Raw genomic sequence first — 21,396 nt, 5'->3', positions numbered from 1 at the left:
GGAGGGGGAGGAGACTGTGGGAGGGGGAGGAGACTGTGGGAGGGGGAGACTGTGGGAGGGGGAGGAGACTGTGGGGGGAGAAGGAGACTGTGGGAGGGGGAGACTGTGGGAGGGGGAGGAGACTGTGGGAGGGGGAGACTGTGGGAGTGGGAGGGGATTGTGGGAGGGGGAGACTGTGGGAGGGGGAGGAGACTGTGGGAGGAGGAGGAGACTGTGGGAGGAGGAGGAGACTGTGGGAGGGGGAGACTGTGGGAGGGGGAGGAGACTGTGGGAGGGGGAGGAGGCTGTGGGAGGAGGAGACTGTGGGAGGGAGAGGAGACTGTGGGTGGGGGAGGAGACTGTGGGAGGGGGAGGAGAGTGTGGGAGGAGGAGGAGACTGCGGGAGGAGGAGGAGACTGCAGGAGGGGGAGGAGTCTGTGGGAGGGGGAGGAGACTGTGGGAGGGGGAGGGGACGGTGGGAGGGGGAGGATACTGTTGGAGGGGGAGGAGACGGTGGGGGGGAGGAGACTGTGGGAGGGGGAGACTGTGGGAGGGGGAGGAGACTGGGAGGAGGAGGAGACTGTGGGAGGGGGAGGAGACTGTGGGAGGAGGAGGAGACTGTGGGAGGGGGAGGAGACTGTGGGAGGGGGAGGAGACTGTGGGAGGAGGAGAATGTGGGAGGGGGAGGAGACTGTGGGAGGAGGAGGAGACTGTGGGAAGGGGAGGGGACTTTGGGAGGAGGAGACTGTGGGAGGGGGAGGAGACTGTGGGAGGAGGAGGAGACTGTGGGAGGGGGAGGAGACTGTGGGAGGGGGAGGAGACTGTGGGAGGAGGAGGAGACTGTGGGAGGGGGAGGAGACTGTGGGAGGGGGAGCAGACTGTGGGAGGAGGAGGAGGCTGTGGGAGGGGGAGGAGAGTGTGGGAGGGGGAGGAGACTGTGGGAGCGGGAGGAGACTGTGGGAGGAGGAGGAGACTGTGGGAGGGGGAGGAGACTGTGGGAGGAGCAGGAGACTGTGGGAGGGGGTCTCTATCACTGATGTCACTATTTATCCGGGTCCATCACTCACCCTAATGGTCGCACTGACCCCACTGCCCTCCATGGCCAGCGTTCCATGTGGGAAAGGCCGTCCTATTTAGAAATGCAGCTGCACTTTCACAGCGGAAAGAGATTCTGCACTTCTGGGCAGTTAGTGAATCCTCACACTGCAGCCTTGTCAATATTGAGAGTGTAACAAGTGATTTGAGTGCACGGTGCATGGAAACGCTCTTAAACAACCGAGCCAGTTAAAAGTAGGAGGAGCACAGTCACTTGTCAGATAGACGGTTCTGTGGCCGTAGACGTGACTCCAGGATGGTTTGTTGCCTCCCTGGTGCCAGGGTCAAGGATGTCACTGAACGGCTGCAGGGCATTCTGAAGGGGGAGGGTTAACAGGCAGAGGTCGTGGTTCACATTGGGACCAACGACATAGGTAGGAAGAGGGATGAGGTCCTGCAACAAGAATTTAGGGAGCTAGGTAGCAGATTAAAGAGCAGGACCTCAAAGGTTGTAATCTCTGGATTACTCCCGGTGCCACGTGCTAGTGAGTATAGGAATAGGAGGATAGAGCAGATGAATGCGTGGCTAAAGAGTTGGTGCAGGAGGGAGGGCTTTAGTTTCCTGGATCACTGGGCCTGCTTCTGGGAAAGGTGGGACTTGTACAAGTCGGACGGGTTGCACCTGAACCAGAGCGGGACAAATATCCTTGCGGGGTGGTTTGCTAGCACTGTTCAGGGGGGTTTAAACTAAAATGGCAGGGGGTTGGGAACCTGAGCAGGGAGACAGAGGAAAGGAAAACAGGGATAAAAGCAAAAGATAGGAAGGAGAAAAACAAAAGTGGCAGTCAGAGAAATCAACGGTTTAAATCAAACGTGGCCACAGTAAATAATAATTCTAATAGGTCTAAGAGCGTTAAAAAAACAAGCCTGAAGGCTTTGTGTCTTAATGCGAGGAGCATTTGTAATAAGGTGGATGAATTGGCTGCGCAAATAGAGGTAAACGAATACGATTTGGTTGGGATTACAGAAACGTGGCTCAAGGATGGCCAAGACTGGGAACTCAACATCCAGGGGTATTCGATATTCAGGAAAGATAGGCAAAAAGGAAAGGGAGGTGGGGTAGCATTACTGGTTAAAGAAGGGATTAATACAATTGTAATGAAGGATATTAGCTCTGATGATGTGGAATCTGTATGGGTAGAATTGAGAAATACTAAGGGGAAAAAAACATTAGTGGCAGTGGTATATAGACCTCCAAACAGTAATGCGGAGGTTGGGGATGGCATTAAAAGGGAAATTAAAGAAGCGTGCAATAAGGGCACAGCAGTCATCATGGGTGACTTTCATCTACATATAGATTGGGCCAACCAAATTAGTAACAATACTGTGGAGGAGGAATTCCTGGAGTGTTTACGGGATGGTTTCCTGGACCAATATGTCGAGGAACCAACCAGAGATCAGGCCATCTTAGACTGGGTATTATGTAACGAGAAAGGATTAATTAGCAATCTTGTTGTACGAGGCCCCTTGGGTCAGAGCGATCATAATATGATCGAATTCTTCATTAAGATGGAGAATGAAGTAGTTGACTCAGAGACAAGGGTCCTCAATTTAAATAAAGGAAACTACGATGGTCTGGGGAGCGAGTTGGGTAGGATTGAGTGGGGAGTGGCGCTCAAAGGGTTGACGGTGGATAGGCAATGGCAAACATTCAAAGACCGAATGGATGAGCTACAGAATTTGTTCATCCCAGTTTGGCATAAAAATAAAACAAAAAAGGTGACTCAACCGTGGCTAACAAGGGAAATTAGGGATAGCATAAGATCCAAGGAGAGGACATATAAATTGGCTAGAAAAAGCAATAATCCTGAGGGTTGGGAGCAGTTTAGGATTCAACAAAGGAGGACAAAGGGATTAATTAAGAAAGGGAAAATAGAATGAGAGTAAGCTATCAGGGAACATAAAAACTGACTGTAAAAGCTTTTATAGATATGTGAAGAGAAAAAGATTAGTGAAGTCAAGTGTAGGTCCCTTACAGTCAGAATCAGGGGAATTTATAATGGGAAACAAGGAAATGGCAGATCAACTAAATACATACTTTGGTTCTGTCTTCACAAAGGAGGACACAAATAACCTCCCAGAGCTGCCGGGGAACATAGGGTCTGATGAAAGAGAGGAACTGAAAGAAATCAGTATTTGTAGGAAAATGGTGTTAGGAAAATTGATGGGACTGAAGGCCGATAAATCCCCAGGGCCTGATGGTTTATATCCCAGGGTACTTAAGGAAGTGGCCCTAGAGATAGTAGATGCATTACTGGTCATCTTCCAGAACTCGATAGACTCTGGAACGGTACCCATGGATTGGAGGGTAGCTAATGTTACCCCACTATTCAAAAAAGGTGGTAGAGAAAAAGCAGGGAATTATAGACCGGTAAGCCTGACATCGGTAGTGGGGAAAATGCTAGAGTCTATTATAAAAGATGTAATAGCAGAGCACTTGGAAAGCAGTGACAGGATCGGACAAAGTCAACATGGATTTACAAAAGGTAAATCATGCTTGACTAATCTACTGGAATTTTTTGAGGATGTAACTGGTAAAATAGATAAGGGAGATGTGGTGTATTTGGACTTTCAGAAGGCTTTCGATAAGGTCCCACACAAGAGATTAGCGTGCAAAATTAAGGCACATGGAATTGGGGGCAAGGTATTGACTTGGATAGAGAACTGGTTGGCGGACAGAAAGCAAAGACTTGGAATAAACGGGTCGTTTTCTGAGTGGCAGGCAGTGACTAGTGGGGTACCGCAAGGATCGGTCCTAGGACCCCAGCTGTTCACAATATATATTAATGATCTGGACGAGGGAATTGGATGTAATATCTCCAAATTTGCAGACGACACAAAGCTGGGCGGGAGGGTAAGCTGCGAGGAGGATGTCAGGAAACTCCAGTACGATTTGGACAGGTTGGGTGATTGGGCAGAAACATGGCAAATGCACTATAATGTGGATAAATGTGAGGTTATCCACTTTGGTGGCAAAAACAGGAAGGCAGATTATTATTTGAATGGCAATAGATTGGGAGAAGGGGAAGTGCAAAGAGACCTGGGTGTCCTTGTGCACCAGTCGCTGAAGGTAAGCATGCAGGTGCAGCAGGCGGTTAAGAAGGCAAATGGTATGTTGGCCTTCATAGCAAGAAGGTTCGAGTACAGGAACAAGGATGTCTTGCTACAGTTGTACAGGGCCTTGGTGAGACCGCACCTTGAGTATTGTGTGCAGTTTTGGTCACCTTACCTGAGGAAGGACGTTCTTGCCATGGAGGGAGTGCAGCGAAGATTCACCAGGCTGATACCTGGGATGGCAGGAATGACATATGAGGAGAGATTGTGTCAATTGGGCTTATACTCACTGGAGTTTAGAAGATTGAGAGGGGATCTCATCGAAACCTATCAAATTCTGTCAGGTCTGGACAGACTAGATACAGGAAGGATGTTTCTGATGGCCGGGGAGTCCAGAACCAGGGGTCATAGTCTAAGGATAAGGGGTAAGCCATTTAGGACTGAAATGAGGAGGAATTTCTTCACCCAGAGAGTGGTGAACCTGTGGAATTCTCTGCCACAGAGGGCGGTGGAGGCTAGTTCATTAAATATATTCAAGAAAGAGTTGGATATATTTCTTGAGGCTAAAGGGATCAAGGGATATGGGGAAAAGGCAGGGACAGGGTACTGAATTTGGATGATCAGCCATGATCACATTGAATGGCGGAGCAGGCTCGAAGGGCCAAATGGCCTACTCCTGCTCCTATCTTCTATGTTTCTAAAACATCCCTGTTTAATTCAGCAGGAAGTGATTGAGAGATTATGGGGAATTGCACCACTGTTTGTATTCCACTGTGTACATGCCTGGACATGCCTCGGCTGACTCCTCCCACAAGTCCTAGTATAAAGGTGACTGCTCCCCAGCCCCTTTGTATTCTGGACCGGTCGACCACTCGAGGCAGACCTTCATTCTTTTGTTAATAAAAGCCTTTAGTTACTCTCTTAACTCTCAGTCTTTTATGAGTAATTCATAGCGCATCAATTTTATTAACAAAATTTTTATAATGGAGAAGATCCTCACACCAGCATGCCTGGACTTAGATCATCGGGAGGCGGACTCAGCCACCAAGTTTACTCACTGGCTTAAGTGTTTCGAAAAATTCCTGACCGCCTCCGCAGCAATCAAATCGGACGAGGACAAACTGGATGTCCTGACCTCCAAAGTGAACCACCGAGTGTACTCGGTCATCCAAGACGCGACCTCGTACGCGGACGCTATCAAGCTCCTCAAGGACCAGTACACGCGCCCAGTGAACAAAGTGTACGCCAGGCACCTTCTGGGGAGTCGTAAACAACAACCTGGGGAATCGACCGTGGAATACCTTCAGGCACTGTCTGTGCTTGGCCGGGCCTGTGGTTGTAAGGATGTAAAGGCCGCCGTGTACACAGAGGAACTTATCCGGGACGCTTTTGTAGCGGGCCACAGATCCAATTACACCCGACAGCGACTGCTGGAGCAGAGTGACCTCGACCTCAACAAGGCCTCTGAACTCGCACTATCATTGGATGCAGCCTACCGGGGCATGGATGCCTACTCCTCTGCACCGTGGACGCCGCGGGGAATGACAGCCTGGGACACGGTAGGACCGCCTCATAGCGCCGTGCCACCCCAGCCACACCCCAGCAACGGCCCAACGACCGCAGCAGTGTCCCAAGGCCAGACAGCAGTGCCCCAAGGCCAGAAATGCTACTTCTGTGGCCAGGCAAAACACCCCAGAGCGCGCTGCCCGACGAAAAACGCTATCTGCTCGGGCTGCGGGAAGAAGGGACACTACGCTAGCGTCTGCAGGGCCAAAGCCACCCCGAACCCCAGCAGCGCCACGTGTGGGCCATGCGGGCCGCCATCTTGGGCCTCCCCAGCCATGTGCGAACCACCGGTACAGCAGCCATTTTGGACGCCTCCAGCCACATGGGGATCATGGACGCCGCCATCTTGGACGACAGCCGGAACGCAGCAGGCCCCCAACACCGCCTCATCTGATACCCGCAGCGACACACCGACCCCTACGCTGGCATCCGTTACACTGGACCAAGCGAGACCGCACCAGCTGGCCAGTTCCACAATGGACATTAAGGTAAATGGTCACGATACAATCTGCCTTTTTGACTCTGGGAGCACGGAGAGCTTCATCCACCCCGACACGGTGCGGCGTTGCTCTCTCCCAGTCCTGCCTGCGCACCAGCGGATTTCTATGGCCTCCGAGTCCCAGTCGGCGGACATCGGCGGCTACTGCGTGGTGACACTCGTAGTAGACGGGACTCTGTACGATCATTTTAAACTTCTGGTCCTGCCCGACCTCTGCGCTGCCGTCCTGCTGGGGTTAGATTTTCAGTGCCACCTTAAAAGTGTTACGATGGCGTACGGTGGACCCCTACCCCCACTCACAGTCCGCAGCCAGCAGCTTCCAAATTGCCCGCCGCGCACCAGGTGCCACCCCCCCACCACTGTTTGCTAACCTCACCCCCGACTGTAAGCCCATCGCCACAAAGAGCAGGCGATACAGTGCCGGGGACAGGGCTTTCATTAAAACCGAAGTGGAGCGGCTCCTGAAGGAAGGGATTATTGAGGGCAGCACCAGCCCCTGGCGAGCCCAGGTTGTGGTCGTTAAGACCGGCGAGAAGCAGCGCCTGGTCATCGACTACAGCCAGACAATAAATCGCTACACCCTGCTGGACGCCTACCCACTCCCCCGCATAGCTGATATGTGATATACCTATCAATTCGTCCAATAAAAAGCGACGAGTTAGGAACGTAACTAAAGGTTTTTATTGACTAAATAACAGAGCCCACCCTCGTGGGTGATCGGGTCCAACAAGGAGGAATACCAGCCAATCGACTACCTTTATACCTGGGCAGGTAGGTGGAGCCATGGGCGGAGTCGGAGGTGGTCAGCCCAGGTATAACAGCGCGACAAGAGGCGACCTCGTATCGTGATACAACAGTGATAACGGTGATAACAATACAACAGTGATAACTATAGTGTAACGATAAAAGTGGTTTACCACATTCACCCCTTGTTTAGATTTGAGTCCGGCGGGGTGAAGTGTACTACCAGTTCTGGTATGTCAGTCTGTCCGGAGGCCTCGTAAGCCTCTCCGATCGTCGCAGCGGCGGTGCTGCATTATCCGGTGTTAGTGCTGGTGTCTGCGTGGTCGGCGAAGGCTCGTGGGGTTCCGGCATGCCGTCTACCTGGGCTGGAATTGGGGGGGTGGTGGGGGGGGTAAAGGTGGTGTCTCCGGAGTGCCCGAGGGTGCGAGGTCTCGTAAGGAGACAGTGTCCTCCCGCCCGTCTGGGTAAGCCACGTAGGCGTACTGGGGGTTGGCGTGCAGGAGGTTCACCCTCTCGACCAGGGGGTCTGTTTTATGGGCCCTCACGTGCTTTCGTAGCAAGACGGGCCCCGGAGAGGTCAGCCAGGTTGGTAGAGTGGTTCCCGTAGTCGACTTCCTGGGGAAAACAAACATTCGTTCATGGGGGGTGGCGTTAACGGCAGTGCAAAGTAGTGACCGGATGGAGTGCAGCGCTGTCGGGAGGACTTCCTGCCAGCGGGAGGTTGGGAGGCCCTTAGACTTTAAGGCTAAGAGGACGGCCTTCCATACCGTCGCGTTCTCTCTTTCCACCTGGCCGTTCCCTCGGGGGTTGTAGCTGGTGGTCCTACTTGCTGCAATACCTCTCGCTAGTAGGAACTGACGGAGTTCCTCGCTCATGAAAGAGGAGCCCCGGTCACTATGTATATAGTTTGGGAACCCGAACAAGGCGAAGAGGTCGTTCAGGCATTTAATGACCGTGGTACTGGTCATGTCTGGGCAGGGGAAGGCAAAGGGGAAACGGGAGTACTCATCAACAATGTTGAGGAAGTACACATTACGGTCAGAGGACGGGAGGGGCCCCTTAAAGTCGATGCTCAGGCGCTCGAAGGGGCGGGTGGCCTTGATCAGGCTTGCTCTGTCCGGCCTAAAGAAGTGCGGTTTGCACTCGGCACAGGTCTGGCAGTTCCTGGTTATGGTCCTGACCTCCTCGATGGAGTAGGGCAGGTTGCGGGCCTTAATGAAGTGGTAAAGTCTGGTGACCCCGGGGTGGCAGAGGTCGTTGTGGAGGGTCTGAAGTCTATCACTTTGCGCGCTGGCGCATGTAATTCGTGACAGAGCATCGGGGGGTTCGTTCAGCTTACCTGGCCGGTACAAGATATCATAATCGTAGGTGGATAGCTCGATTCTCCACCTCAAGATCTTGTCATTCTTGATTTTGCCCCTCAGCTTGTTATTAAACATAAAAGCGACCGAACGTTGGTCGGTAAGGAGGGTAAATCGTTTGCCTGCCAGGTAGTGCCTCCAGCGTCGTACCGCCTCCACAATCGCCTGGGCCTCCTTCTCGACCGACGAGTGTCGGATCTCAGGGCCCTGTAGGGTCCTTGAGAAGAAGGCCACCGGTCTCCCCTCCTGGTTAAGGGTGGCGGCTAGGGCGAAGTCGGATGCATCGCTCTCGACTTGGAAGGGGATGGACTCATCCACTGCGTGCATAGTGGCCTTGGCAATGTCTCCCTTAATGAGGGAGAAGGCTGCGCACGCTTCCTCCGTAAGGGGGAAGGATGTGGACTTCATGAGGGGTCTGGCTTTGTCCGCATAATTGGGCACCCATTGGGCATAGTAGGTGAAGAGCCCCAGGGTTCTCTTAAGTGCCTTAGGGCAGTGGGGGAGGGGTAGCTCCATGAGGGGGCGCATTCTTTCGGGGTCGGGGCCGATGAGTCCGTTCTCTACTACACAGCCAAGGATGGCAAGGCGCGAGGTGTTAAACACACATTTCTCCTTATTGTAGGTGAGGTTCAGCCGTTGGGCTGTACGGAGGAATTTCTCCAGATTCACGTCGTGGTCCTGCCGGTCGCGGCCGCAGATGGTGACGTTATCTAGGTAGGGGAATGTGGCCTGCAGTCCGTTCTGGTCAACCATCCGGTCCATCTCCCTTTGGAAGACCGAGACCCCGTTGGTGACACCGAAGGGGACCCTAAGGAAGTGGTATAGGCACCCATTCGCCTCGAAGGCGGTGTACTGGCGGTCCTCGGGGTGGATAGGGAGTTGGTGGTAGGCCGACTTAAGGTCGATGGTCGAGAATACGCGGTATTGTGCAATCTGATTGACCATGTCAGATATGCGGGGAAGGGGGTATGCGTCCAGCTGGGTGTATCTGTTTATGGTCTGGCTGTAGTCGATGACCAGGCGATTTTTATCGCCGGTCTTAACGACCACGACCTGGGCACGCCAGGGGCTGTTGCTCCCCTCGATGATGCCCTCCTTCAGGAGACGCTGCACCTCAGAGCTAATGAAAGCTCTGTCCCCAGCGCTGTACCGCCTGCTCTTGGTAGCGACGGGTTTGCAGTCGGGGGTGAGGTTAGCGAACAGGGAAGGTGGCGGCACCTTGAGGGTGGATAGGCTGCAGGTGTTACGCGGTGGGCGGTTTAACCTTCGCTGGTTGTCGACTGTGAGTGGGGGGAGGGGTCCACCGTATGCTAGGGTTACACTTTGGAGGTGGGATTGGAAGTCCAGCCCTAGTAGGACGGCAGCGCAGAGCTGGGGGAGGATGAGGAGTTTAAAGTTTTTATACTCTGTACCCTTAACCGACAAGGTCACAGCACAGTAGCCGCTAATGTCCGTGGCGTGGGACCTCGATGCCATCGAGATTCGGTTGCGCGTTGGCAGGACAGGGAGGGAGTAGTGGCTCACCGTGTCTGGGTGGATGAAGCTCTCCGTGCTTCCGCTGTCGAACAGGCAGGTCGTGGCGTGGCCGTTTACTTTGATGTCCATCATCGACTTGGACAGGTGGTGTGGGCGGGCTTGATCCAGAGTGACGGAGGCTAGCGTGTAGGTAAGCGAGTCGTTGTCGTCTGCGGGCGAGGCGGTCGTCGGGTCCGGGGGCCCGGTGGCAGTCGGGCGTGGTGGGTAAAATGGCATCTCCCACGAGGTAGGACAAAATGGCGGAGAAGATGGCTGCCCCCATAACTCACATGAGGCACTATTGGGGTCGGTTGCCTTGATCAAAGATGGCCGCCCCCATGACTCACGTGTGGCGCGACAAGAGGCGACCTCGTATCGTGATACAACAGTGATAACGGTGATAACAATACAACAGTGATAACTATAGTGTAACGATAAAAGTGGTTTACCACAATATGGTCAACCAGATCGGGCAGTACCGCGTCTTCTCGACCATTGACCTGAAATCAGCGTACCACCAGCTCCCTATCCGCCCTGAGGACCGCCAGTATACTGCCTTTGAGGCAAACGGCCGCCTCTATCACTTCCTTAGGGTTCCCTTTGGCGTCACCAAAGGGAGATGGACCGGATGGTAGATCAAAATGCGTTGCAGGCCACTTTCCCATATCTGGACAATGTGACCATCTGCGGCCGTGACTTGCAGGACCATGACGCAAACCTCGAAAAATTCCTCCGCACCGCCCAACTCCTGAACCTGACATATAACAAGGAGAAGTGCATATTCCGCACAAACCGCCTCGCCATCCTTGGCTGTGTTGTGGAACACGGAGTCATCGGCCCCGACCCCGACCGGATGCGTCCCCTTATGCAACTCCCACTGCCCCACTGCCTCAAGGCCCTGAAGAGGTGCCTAGGGTTTTTTTCTTACTACGCCCAGTGGGTCCCCTACTATGCGGACAAGGCCCGTCCGCTGATCAAGTCCACCTCTTTTCCCGTGACGGCAGAGGCCCGCTTAGCCTTCCACCGTATCAAGGAGGACATTGCCAAAGCCACCATGCACGCAGTGGACGAATCCATCCCCTTCCAGGTGGAAAGCGACGCGTCCGACTTTGCCCTGGCCGCTACCCTCAATCAGGCGGGGAGACCCATGGCCTTCTTTTCACGAACCCTCCAAGGCCCGGAGACCAGACACTCCGCTGTCGAGAAGGAGGCCCAGGCGATTGTGGAGGCTGTGCGTCATTGGAGGCACTACCTGGCCGGAAAACGATTTACCCTGCTCACTGACCAGCGTTCAGTTGCTTTCATGTTTAACAACAAGCAGAGGGGCAAAATCAAAAATGACAAGATCTTGAGGTGGAGAATCGAACTTTCCACCTACAATTACGAGATCTTGTACCGGCCCGGGAAGCTCAATGAACCCCCGGATGCGCTATCGCGTGGCACCTGCGCCAGCGCGCAGATCGATAGACTGCGGGCCCTCCACAATGACCTCTGCCACCCGGGGGTCACCAGGTTCTTCCACTTCATCAAGGCCCGCAACCTGCCTTACTCCATTGAGGAGGTCAGGACCATGACCAGGAACTGCCAAGTCTGCGCTGAGTGCAAACCGCACTTTTATAGACCAGACAGGGCCCACCTGATAAAAGCCACTCGCCCCTTCGAGCGCCTGAGCGTTGATTTTAAAGGGCCTCTCCCCTCCTCCGACCGCAATGTGTACTTCCTCAATATTATTGATGAGTACTCCCGTTTCCCGTTTGCCATCCCCTGCCCGGACATGACCAGTGCCACAGTCATTAAATGTCTGAACGACCTCTTCACCCTGTTCGGTTTCCCCAGCTATATCCATAGCGACCGGGGCTCATCGTTTATGAGCGACGAACTCCGTCAGTACCTGCTAACTAGGGGTATTGCCACAAGCAGGACCACCAGTTACAACCCCCGGGGGAACGGACAGGTGGAAAGAGAAAATGCGACAGTTTGGAAGGCCGCCCTGCTAGCCTTAAAGTCTAGGGGCCTTCCAACCTCCCGCTGGCAGGATGTGCTCCCCGATGCGCTCCTCTATTCGGTCACTGCTCTGCACTGCCACTAACGCCACCCCTCATGAGAAAATGTTTGTCTTCCCAAGGAAGTCCACATCGGGGACATCGTTACCGCCATGGCTGACGTCCCCAGGGCCGGTCCTACTGAGAAGACACGTGAGGACCCATAAAACGGACCCCCTGGTCGAGAGGGTCGACCTCCTCCACGCCAACCCCCAGTATGCTTACATTGCATACCCGGACGGGCGGGAGGACACAGTCTCCATAAGAGACCTTGCACCCTCGGGGGCCGCAGTAACCCACTACTCACTACCACCCCCCCCCACGATCCGATATCCAGCCCCAGCAGACGGCAGGCCTGGGCCCCGCGACCCGCTCGACATCTACGAGGACGACACGCCTGTGCCACAGCCTACGCGGGACTCGACGCCGGAAGCTCCACTACCCCTGCCGTCGCCACGCTGATCACAGCGGCAGACAAGACCTCCGGAGAGACTCCAATACACTAACTTTTAATACACTTCACCCCGCCGGACTCAATTTTAAACAAGGGGTGAATGTGGTAAACCACTGTTTGTATTCCACTGTGTACATGCCTGGAGATGCCTCGGCTGACTCCTCCCACAAGTCCTAGTATAAATGTGACTGCTCCCCAGCCCCTTTGTATTCTGGACCGGTCGACCACTCGAGGCAGACCTTCATTCTTTTGTTAATAAAAGCCTTTAGTTACTCTCTTAACTCTCAGTCTTTTATGAGTAATTGATAGCGCATCAGTAAGCCATTTAGGACTGAAATGAGGAGGAATTTCTTCACCCAGAGAGTGGTGAACCTGTGGAATTCTCTGCCACAGAGGGCGGTGGAGGCTAGTTCATTAAATATATTCAAGAAAGAGTTGGATATATTTCTTGAGGCTAAAGGGATCAAGGGATATGGGGAAAAGGCAGGGACAGGGTACTGAATTTGGATGATCAGCCATGATCACATTGAATGGCGGAGCAGGCTCGAGGGGCCGAATGGCCTACTCCTGCTCCTATCTTCTATGTTTCTAAAACATCCCTGTTTAATTCAGCAGGAAGTGATTGAGAGATTATGGGGAATTGCAGGACAAATAAAGACATTCATAGATGCCTGAAAGAAAAAATCCATGGAAATTTCCATTGATTTCTGTCCGAAGTTTGCGGCAGTCTATGGCGTCAGTTAATACTTAAACAGAATTAAATATTGTACCTGCCGACACACTGAGGGATCTATTATGACCGTTTCAAATTGCATTTATAACTGGAATTAAATACATTCTGAAAATCATGGGAGACAGAAACAGTACTCCTATTTGAGACAGCATTACTTCCTTTGTGTTGAAGAGGGCACCTTAACGTGATTACAGAAATATTGGGATGGAAAACATTCTGGAACATTTTCTTTTGTAAGATGGTACAATTTTAACGGGGGTGCAGGAACAGAGAGACCTGGGGGTTCACCTATACAAATCTTTGATGGTGACAGGACAAGTTGAGAAGGTTGTTGAAATCCTGACTTTATTAATAGAGCATAGAGTCCAAAATCATGGAAGTTATGCTGAACCTTTGTAAAGCACTGATTTGGCCTCAGCTGGAGTGTTGTGTTCAGTTCTGGGCTCCACACTTTAGGAAGGATGTGAAGGCCTGGGAGAGGGTGCAGAGGAGATTTACTAGAATGAGACCAGGGATAAGGGACTTCAGTTACGTGGATAGACTGGAGAAGCTGGGGTTGTTCTCCTTGGAGCAGAGAAGATTGATCGGAGATTTGATAGAGGTGTTCAAAATCATGAACGGATTTGAGAGTAAATAAGGAGAAACTGTTTCCTGCGGCGGAAGGGTCGGTGACCAGAGGACACAGATTTAAGGTCATTGGCAAAAGAGCCAGAGGCGAGATGAGGAAACATTTTTTTATATTAGTTAATACTTAAACAGAATTAAATATTGTACCTGACAACACACTGAGGGATCTATTATGACCGTTTCAAATTGCATTTATAACTGGAATTAAATACATTCTGAAAATCATGGGAGACAGAAACAGTACTCCTATTTGAGACAGCATTACTTCCTTTGTGTTGAAGAGGGCACCTTAACGTGGTTACAGAAATATTGGGATGGAAAACATTCTGGAACATTTTCTTTTGTAAGATGGTACAATTTTAACGGGGGTGCATGTTGTTGTGATCTGGAATGCACTGCCTGAAAGGGTGGTGGGAGCATATTCAATAATAACTTTCAAAAAATAATTGGATAAATATTTGATGGGGGACAAATACAGGGCTATGAGGAAACAGCAGGGGAGTTGGATAGCTCTTTCAAAGAGTGGGCCGAATGGCCTCCTTCTGTGCTGTATCATTCTCTAACTCTATGCACCTTGACACAATAAAGTCAGGCTGGCATAATAATCTGATTGGCTGCATACCTGTCAATCATTCATACAATTGTATTGCAAATGAACATCAAGGGCCCGATTCTCTGCTGGAGTTTTCCCTCAGTGACGCTGAAGTTCATGGGTAAATGGCGGGGAGCAGGGAAAGAGAGTTAGCAGCCATTTCATTGGACGGGAATCTGCGCAGCTACATAAAATAACAGATCGTTAATATCAGGAATTAAAAAGAAAATGAAATGCACAGGCCTGGAATCTGAAATACAAGCAGGCAAAGGCTGGAAGTACCGCCAGCCTCCGAGAGAAAACAGCAACAGTTTCAGTTGTAGCTCCTCAAGGTGACGCCTCTTCCTGCCTTGGCTTTTTAAATATTTCAGCATTTGTAAATGTTTGTTTTGTTAGGACCAATTAAGTATCAATTCAAGATGTTAGTACCTAGCCTCCAAGTTTTATTTTTATAGTGCCGGTTTTCACACAGGCTTCAATGGACATGGGCTGTTTCTTTGACCGGTTGCAGCAGAGGTGGTTACAGGATAGTCACTGCAGGGTTTGAACTGGAAGGTGACAATGATCCCCAGGCACTGTCCAGGGCCCCAAACACTCCTTCCAGGCGAATCAGCGATTTACTTGTACTTCTTGCAATCTAGTATACTGTATTCGCTGCTCACGATGCGGTCTCTTTCTGGGGAGACCAAACGCAGATTGGGTGACCGCTTGGCGGAACACCTCTGTTCAGTCCGTAAGAGTAACCCTGAGCTTCCGGTCGTCTGTCACTTTAATTCTCCGCTCCACTCCCACTCTGACCTCTCCGTCCTCGACCTATTACACTGTCCCAATGAAGCTCAACGTAAGCTCGAGGAACAGCACCTCATCTTTCGATTAGGCACTTTACAGCCTTCTGGGCTCAACATCGAGTTCAACAATTTCAGACCATAACCTCTGACCCATCTTTTTTCATTTTTTTTCTCTCTCTCTCACATGGCAGCTGTCGATCATTCTGCCATTGCCATTCACACTTCATCTAGAGTCATCTTTTGTTTCTTAACTTGTCCCACGACCATCTCCTCTTGCCTCGCACCATCATCCCTTTTGTCTCTCAATCTCTCCTGCCTTCCACCCTATCACAGACCTTCCATTTTGTTCTTTCCACCCCCCCACCCCCTTCTCCCTGCACTTGCTTAAAAACCTGTTGTCTCCAGCTTTTTCCAGTTCTGACAAAGGGTCATCGACCTGAAACGTTAACTCTGTTTCTCTCTACAGATGCTGCCTGACCTGCTGAGTATTTCCAGCATTTTCTGTTTTTATCCCCAGACACCTGTCTACAGGAGCAGCAGCTCTCTCTCTCTCTCTCTCTGGGACTCACCAGTGCAGCCAGAGGCTCCCACTGAGCAGGGATCTGCTTAAATGTGCGCAATTTCACCTCTGACCTGCTTAAAACGCACGAGTCACAGAGAGGTGATTGGTGGTGAGATGCAGGGTGAATCTCGCTGGCTCGTACACTAACTGGGAAAAGCACGTCAATGCTGCTCCAGCCCTTCCCCGACTCTTCTGCGACTCTTCTGTCCAGAGCGAGAACATCGCGCGGAAATTCAGCCCCACCCCAGCTATCGGGTTGCCGATGTCTACCTGGGCCAAGAATGTCTTTGGAATGAGTTGGGCCACCGTGAAAGAGCAGAGGGCCCTGTGGGGACAGGGTCACAGGACGCCAAAGGCAGCTCCTCGGACTGATGAGGCTCATCAAAAAAAGCTCATGCAATTCTAGGTTTTCATGAAAAAGGGCAGAAAGAATGTGCATAGTTTAATTTAATTTTTTTATTTAATTTACATACCGCCTTTCATGACCTCAGAACATCCCAAAGCTTTTACACCCAATGAAATACTTCTGAAATGCAATAGCTGTTGTAATGTGAGAAACACGGCAGCCAATTTACGCACAGCAAGCTCCCACAAACAGCCATGTGATAAATGATTAGATCATCTGTTTTAGCGATTGTGGTTGAGGGATAAATACTGGCCAAGCCACTGGGAGAATGCCCCTGCTCTTCTTCGAAATACTGCCGTGGGATCTTTTACGCCCACCGTGAGGTATAGAATATAAAAGCTGAGAGTTTAGAGGAATGAGAGGTGATCTCATTGAAACATATAACATTCTTAAGGGGCTTGACAGGATAGCTGCTGAGAGGCTGTTTCCTCTGGCTGGGGAGTCTAGAACTCGGGGTCATAGTCTCAGGGTAAGGGGTTGGCCATTTAGGACTGAGATGAGGAGAAATTTCTTCACTCAGAGGGTGGTGAATCTTTGGAATTCTCTACCCCAGAGGGCTGTGGATGCTCAGTCATTGAGTCATAGAATCATAGAAAGTTACAGCACGGAAGGAGGCCATTTCGGCCCATCGTGTCCGCGCCGGACAACAAAGAGCTATCCAGCCTAATCCCACTTCCCAGCTCTTGGTCTGTAGCCCTGCAGGTTACAGCAACCCAAGTGCACATCCAAGTACTTTCTAAATGTGGTTAGGGTTCCTGCCTCTACCACCCTTTCAGGCAGTGAGTTCCAGACCCCCACAACACTCTGGGCGAAGACATTTCCCCTCAAATCCCCTCTAAATCTTCCTCCAATTACTTTAAATCTGTGCCCCCTGGTTTTTTTTAATTCATGGATGGGATGTGGGCGTCGCTGGCTGGCTAGGCCTGCATTTAGTGCCCATCTCTAATTGCCCTCAAGAAGATGGTGGTGAGCCGCCTTCTTGAACCGCTGTTAGGAAGGGAGTTCCAGGATTTTGGCCCAGCGACAGTGAAGGAATGGCGATACAGGTCCAAGTCAGGGTGGTGTGTGGCTTGGAGGGGAACTTGTAGGTGGTGATGTTCCCATGCGTCTGCTGCCCTTGTCCTTCTAAGTGGTAGAGGTCGCGGGTTTGGAAGGTGCTGTTGAAGGAGCTTTGGCGAGTTGCTGCAGTGCATCTTGTAGATGGTACACACTGCAGCCACGGTACGCCGGTGGTGGAGGGAGTGAATGTTGAAGGTGGTGGATGGAGTGCCAATCAAGCGGGCTGCTTTATCCTGAATGGTGTCGAGCTTCTTGAGTGTTGTTGGAGCTGCACTCATCTAGGCAAGTGGCGAGTATTCCATCACACTCCTGACTTGTGCCTTGTAGATGGTGGAAAGGCTTTGGGGAGTCAGGAGGTGAGACACTCGCCGCAGAATTCCCAGCCTCTGGCCTGCTCTTGTAGCCACAGTATTTATATGGCTGGTCCAGTTCAGTTTCTGATCAATGGTAACCCCCAGGATGTTGATAGTGGGGGATTCAGCGATGGTAATGCCATTGAATGTCAAGGGAAGATGGTTAGAGTCTCGCTTGTTGGAGATGGTCATTGCCTGGCGCTTGTGTGGTGCGGATGTTACTTTCCACTTGTCAGCCCAAGTCTGAATGTTGACCCCTCTGCTAAGGGAAATAGGTCCTTTCTATCCACTTTATCTATGCCCCTCATAATTTTATACACCTCAATGAGGTCTCCCCTCAGCCTCCTCTATTCCAAGGAAAACAGACCCAGCCTATCCAGTCTTTCCTCATAGCTAAGATTCTCTACTCCCGGCAACATCCTTGTAAATCTCCTCTGTACCCTCTCTAGTGCAATCACATCTTTCCTGTAATGTGGTGACCAGAACTGCACGCAGTACTCTAGCTGAGGCCTAACTAGTGTTTTATACAGTTGAAGCATAACCCCCTGCTCTTGTATTCTATGCCTCGGCTAATAAAGGCAAGCATTCCGTAGGCCTTCTTAACCACCTTATCTACCTGGCCTGCTACCTTCAGGGATCTGTGGACATGCACTCCAAGGTCCCTTTGTTCCTCTACACTATTCAGTGACCTACCATTTAATGTGTATTCCCTTTCCTTGTTAGCCTTCCCCAAATGCATTACCTCACACTTCTCCGGATTGAATTCCATTTGCCACTGTTCTGCCCACTTGACCAATTTATTGATATCTTCCTGCAGTCTGCAGCTTCCTTCTTCAGTATCAACCACACAGACGATTTTAGTATTATCTGCAAACTACTTAATCATACCCCTTATATTCAAGTCAAGATCGTTGATATATACCACAAAAAGGGACCTGTTATGTAAACAGCATAGTACAGAGCATATTCAAGACTGAGATCGATAGATTTTTAGGGATATTAAGGGAATCAAGGGATATGGGGATAGTGCGAGAGAGTGGAGATGAGGTAGATCAGCCATGATCTTATTTAATGGCCTACTCCTACTCCTATTTCTTATGTAATGAGGAGCCTGTATAAAACCTTACTAAGTCCTCAGTTAGACCACTGTATGCAGTATTGGGCTCCGCACTATAGGGAGGATATTGAGGCTTTAGAGAGAGTACAGCTCAGACTCACTAGAATGCTGTCTGGTGTGAGGAAATATAAATACAAAGAAAGACCTGAAAAATGGTGACTTTTTCATTAGGTCACAAATTACAGGGCGATATAATAGCAGTGTTTAAAATGATGAAAGGATGGGACAGGGTAGATAGAAGACTGTTTCCAGCAGTTGAGGGGTTAAGAAAGATGGGCCATAGATACGAGATTAAACGTACGAGATTTAGAACAGAGAGCAGGGGAAAATTCTTCACACGTAGAGTTGTCAGATTATGGAATTCACTTCCAGGGTTAGTGGTTGGGGCAGAATTGTGGGTTGGAATTCGCTGGAACGGTGTGTTGTGTGACATTCACGTTAATCGGACATTTGCGCTCTCCGTTCATCTCGCACTATACTTAAGTCAACATTTGCTGGAAAATCGAGCTGGCTACAGGAGCATAAAACAGCATGCCAGGAGCAGCACCAAGCGTACCTGAGAATGTGGGGCCAACCTGGTGAAGATACAGTGCAGGAGTACATGTATGCTAAACAGCAGAAACAGCATACTACAGACAGAGCTAAGCGATTCTACAAACAACAGATCAGATCAAAGCTCTGTAACCCTGCCACATCCAGTCGTGAATGGGGGTGGACAATTAAGCAACTAGCGGGAGGAAGCGGCTTCATGAACATCCCAATCCTCAATGATGGCGGAGCCCAGCACTTATCGGCATACTCTCAATCATCAGCAAAGCAATGAAAGGAGTCGTCGACAGTGCTATCAAGCAGTACTTACTAATAACCTGCTCACTGTCTCGGCTCCAGACCCCATTACAGCCTTGGTTCAAACATGGACACCAGCTGAATTCCAGAGGTGAGACGAGTGACTGCCTTTGACATCAAGGCTGCATTTGACCAAGTGTGGCACCAAGGAGCCCTCATAAAAGTGAAGTCAATGAGGATCAGGGGGAGAGCTCTCCACTGGCTGGAGTCATACCTAGCACAAAGGAAGATGGAGGCCAATCATCACAGCCCCAGGACATCGCTGCAGGAGTTCCTCAGGGCAGTGTCCTAGGCCCAACCATCTTCAGCTGCTTCATCAATGACATTCCCTCCATCATAAGGTCAGAAGTGGGGATGTTCGCTGATGATTGCAGTGTTCAGTGCCATTTGCAGCTCTTCAGATAATGAAGCAGTCCATGCCCGCGTGCAGCAAGGCCTGAATACCAGGCTTGGGCTGATGAGTGGCAAGTAACATTTGCAACACACAAGTGCCAGCCAATTACCATCTCCAACAAGAGATAATCTCACCACCTCCCCATGACATTCAATGATATTACCATCATTGAATCCCCCATAACACCACCCCGGTCACCGTTAACCAGAAACTCAAGTGGACCAGCCACTTAATGCTGTGGCTACTAGAGCAAGCCAGAGGTATCCCTCACATGAATCAGCAGAGACTGGAGCCCCGGATGGAATAGATAGCGAATTAGAGGAGCCTGCATTGGGTGTTTCACACAGCCCGAGCGATCGGGAGCAGGGGCCAGCAGAAAGGGTAGCCCAGGAGACGGCTCGCCGGTGGGCAAGCTTGGCTCTGAGCCCCGCTGAGGACAAATGCCGACACCAAGGGCACGGCCTTCAAAAAAAAGCTGCTTTTGCACACAGCAATTGTACGAGGTATTGGAAGGCCGGCCGAGAGCTGTGGCACCATGTATGGGAGTATGGCCAAGTCCACATTCAGCTGGTGCGGTGTCCTGTCTTAAGACACGGAGTGTGGTCACCTCCATGGCGGCTGCCATCGGGTCCTCACACCAGGGGTCTGTGTCACTAGCCCTTGCAGCCCTGTTACAAACTCAAAACTCTCTGGGCCCCAACGCCTGCACCACCTTGGAAAGGCTAGTCGGCCACGTGGACCGTAGCTTCGGTTGCATTGCTGATTTCCTGCAGCTGAGAGGGAGTGACGAGCCCCAGCCCCATGGGAGTGGCAGTGGCACGTTACTGTCTCGCAATGAAAGCACGTCGACTCTCTCACTGCCCATTCAACCAATGCCAGTCATGGTGCCTGCTGCGCCAGACTGTCCCGGCAACAACTCAGGGGTGCAGCCTGAAGCCGGGCCCCAGCTCCCAGGGTTTGCCTTCCACCGGCTGTGCAGAAGCCCCTGGGTGAGCAGCTCGTAGAAGCATTAGGATAGTTTCAGAAACATTCAAGAAAAACACTGTTGGTTGACACATGGGTGAAAAACGTCAAGGCTTTTATTGTGTTAGCCATTAAATAAGTCAGCTTTTTAACTTTTCAAATCTGTCTTCAGTGTGGATTCAGAGCAGGTACTGAGGCTGCAGTGTCAGCATACCACGTGTCTGTTGGCTCAGAGGTAGGAGGATGATAGGACTGGTAGAGGAGGTACTGCAGACTGTTAGTGAGGTGGAGGTTCGGGGTTGAACAGGTTTGAAGGGAGCGAGTAGATCAAGCGAAACACTGGGTGATAAACTGGTTCCGGAAATCACTGGCTGCAACCTGGTGACTTTGCTCTCCCTCTTCTGTTCCTTCCTCACTTTCATCCAAGTCTTCCTCATCAGACGAAGGCAGGTCTTCGGGCTGTTCTTCCTCCAAGTGCAGTCCTCTTTGCACAGCAAGGTTGTGCAGAATGCAGCAGACAACTACAATGCGGGAGACTCTCTGTGGGCTGTACTGCAATGGGCCCCCGGACCTGTCCAGGCAGCGGAAGCGTTGCTTGAGGAGTCTAATTGTGTGCTTGATGATCCTCCGGGTGGTCCCATGGCTCT

General features: G+C 51.2%; 1 protein-coding gene across 1 annotated transcript in view; it reads right to left on the bottom strand.

Moving 5' to 3' along the window:
* tap1 (transporter 1, ATP-binding cassette, sub-family B (MDR/TAP)) overlaps positions 1-14,449 on the bottom strand; it is a 107,804-nt gene extending 93,355 nt beyond the window's left edge. Inside the window, exon 1 of the mRNA XM_085974644.1 lies at positions 14,292-14,449. The gene's annotated coding sequence lies outside the window, so the exon portion shown is untranslated. The remainder of the gene's footprint in view (positions 1-14,291) is intronic.
* Between the last annotated feature and the right edge of the window lie 6,947 nt (positions 14,450-21,396).

The sequence above is a fragment of the Somniosus microcephalus genome, unplaced genomic scaffold, assembly GCF_052327205.1.
Source record: "Somniosus microcephalus isolate GS21.2 unplaced genomic scaffold, FLI_Smic_1.0 unresolved_chr1, whole genome shotgun sequence".
Lineage (NCBI taxonomy): Eukaryota > Metazoa > Chordata > Chondrichthyes > Squaliformes > Somniosidae > Somniosus > Somniosus microcephalus.
Note: the sequence above shows the minus strand (reverse complement) of the source record. Positions and strands in the feature narration are given on the sequence as shown.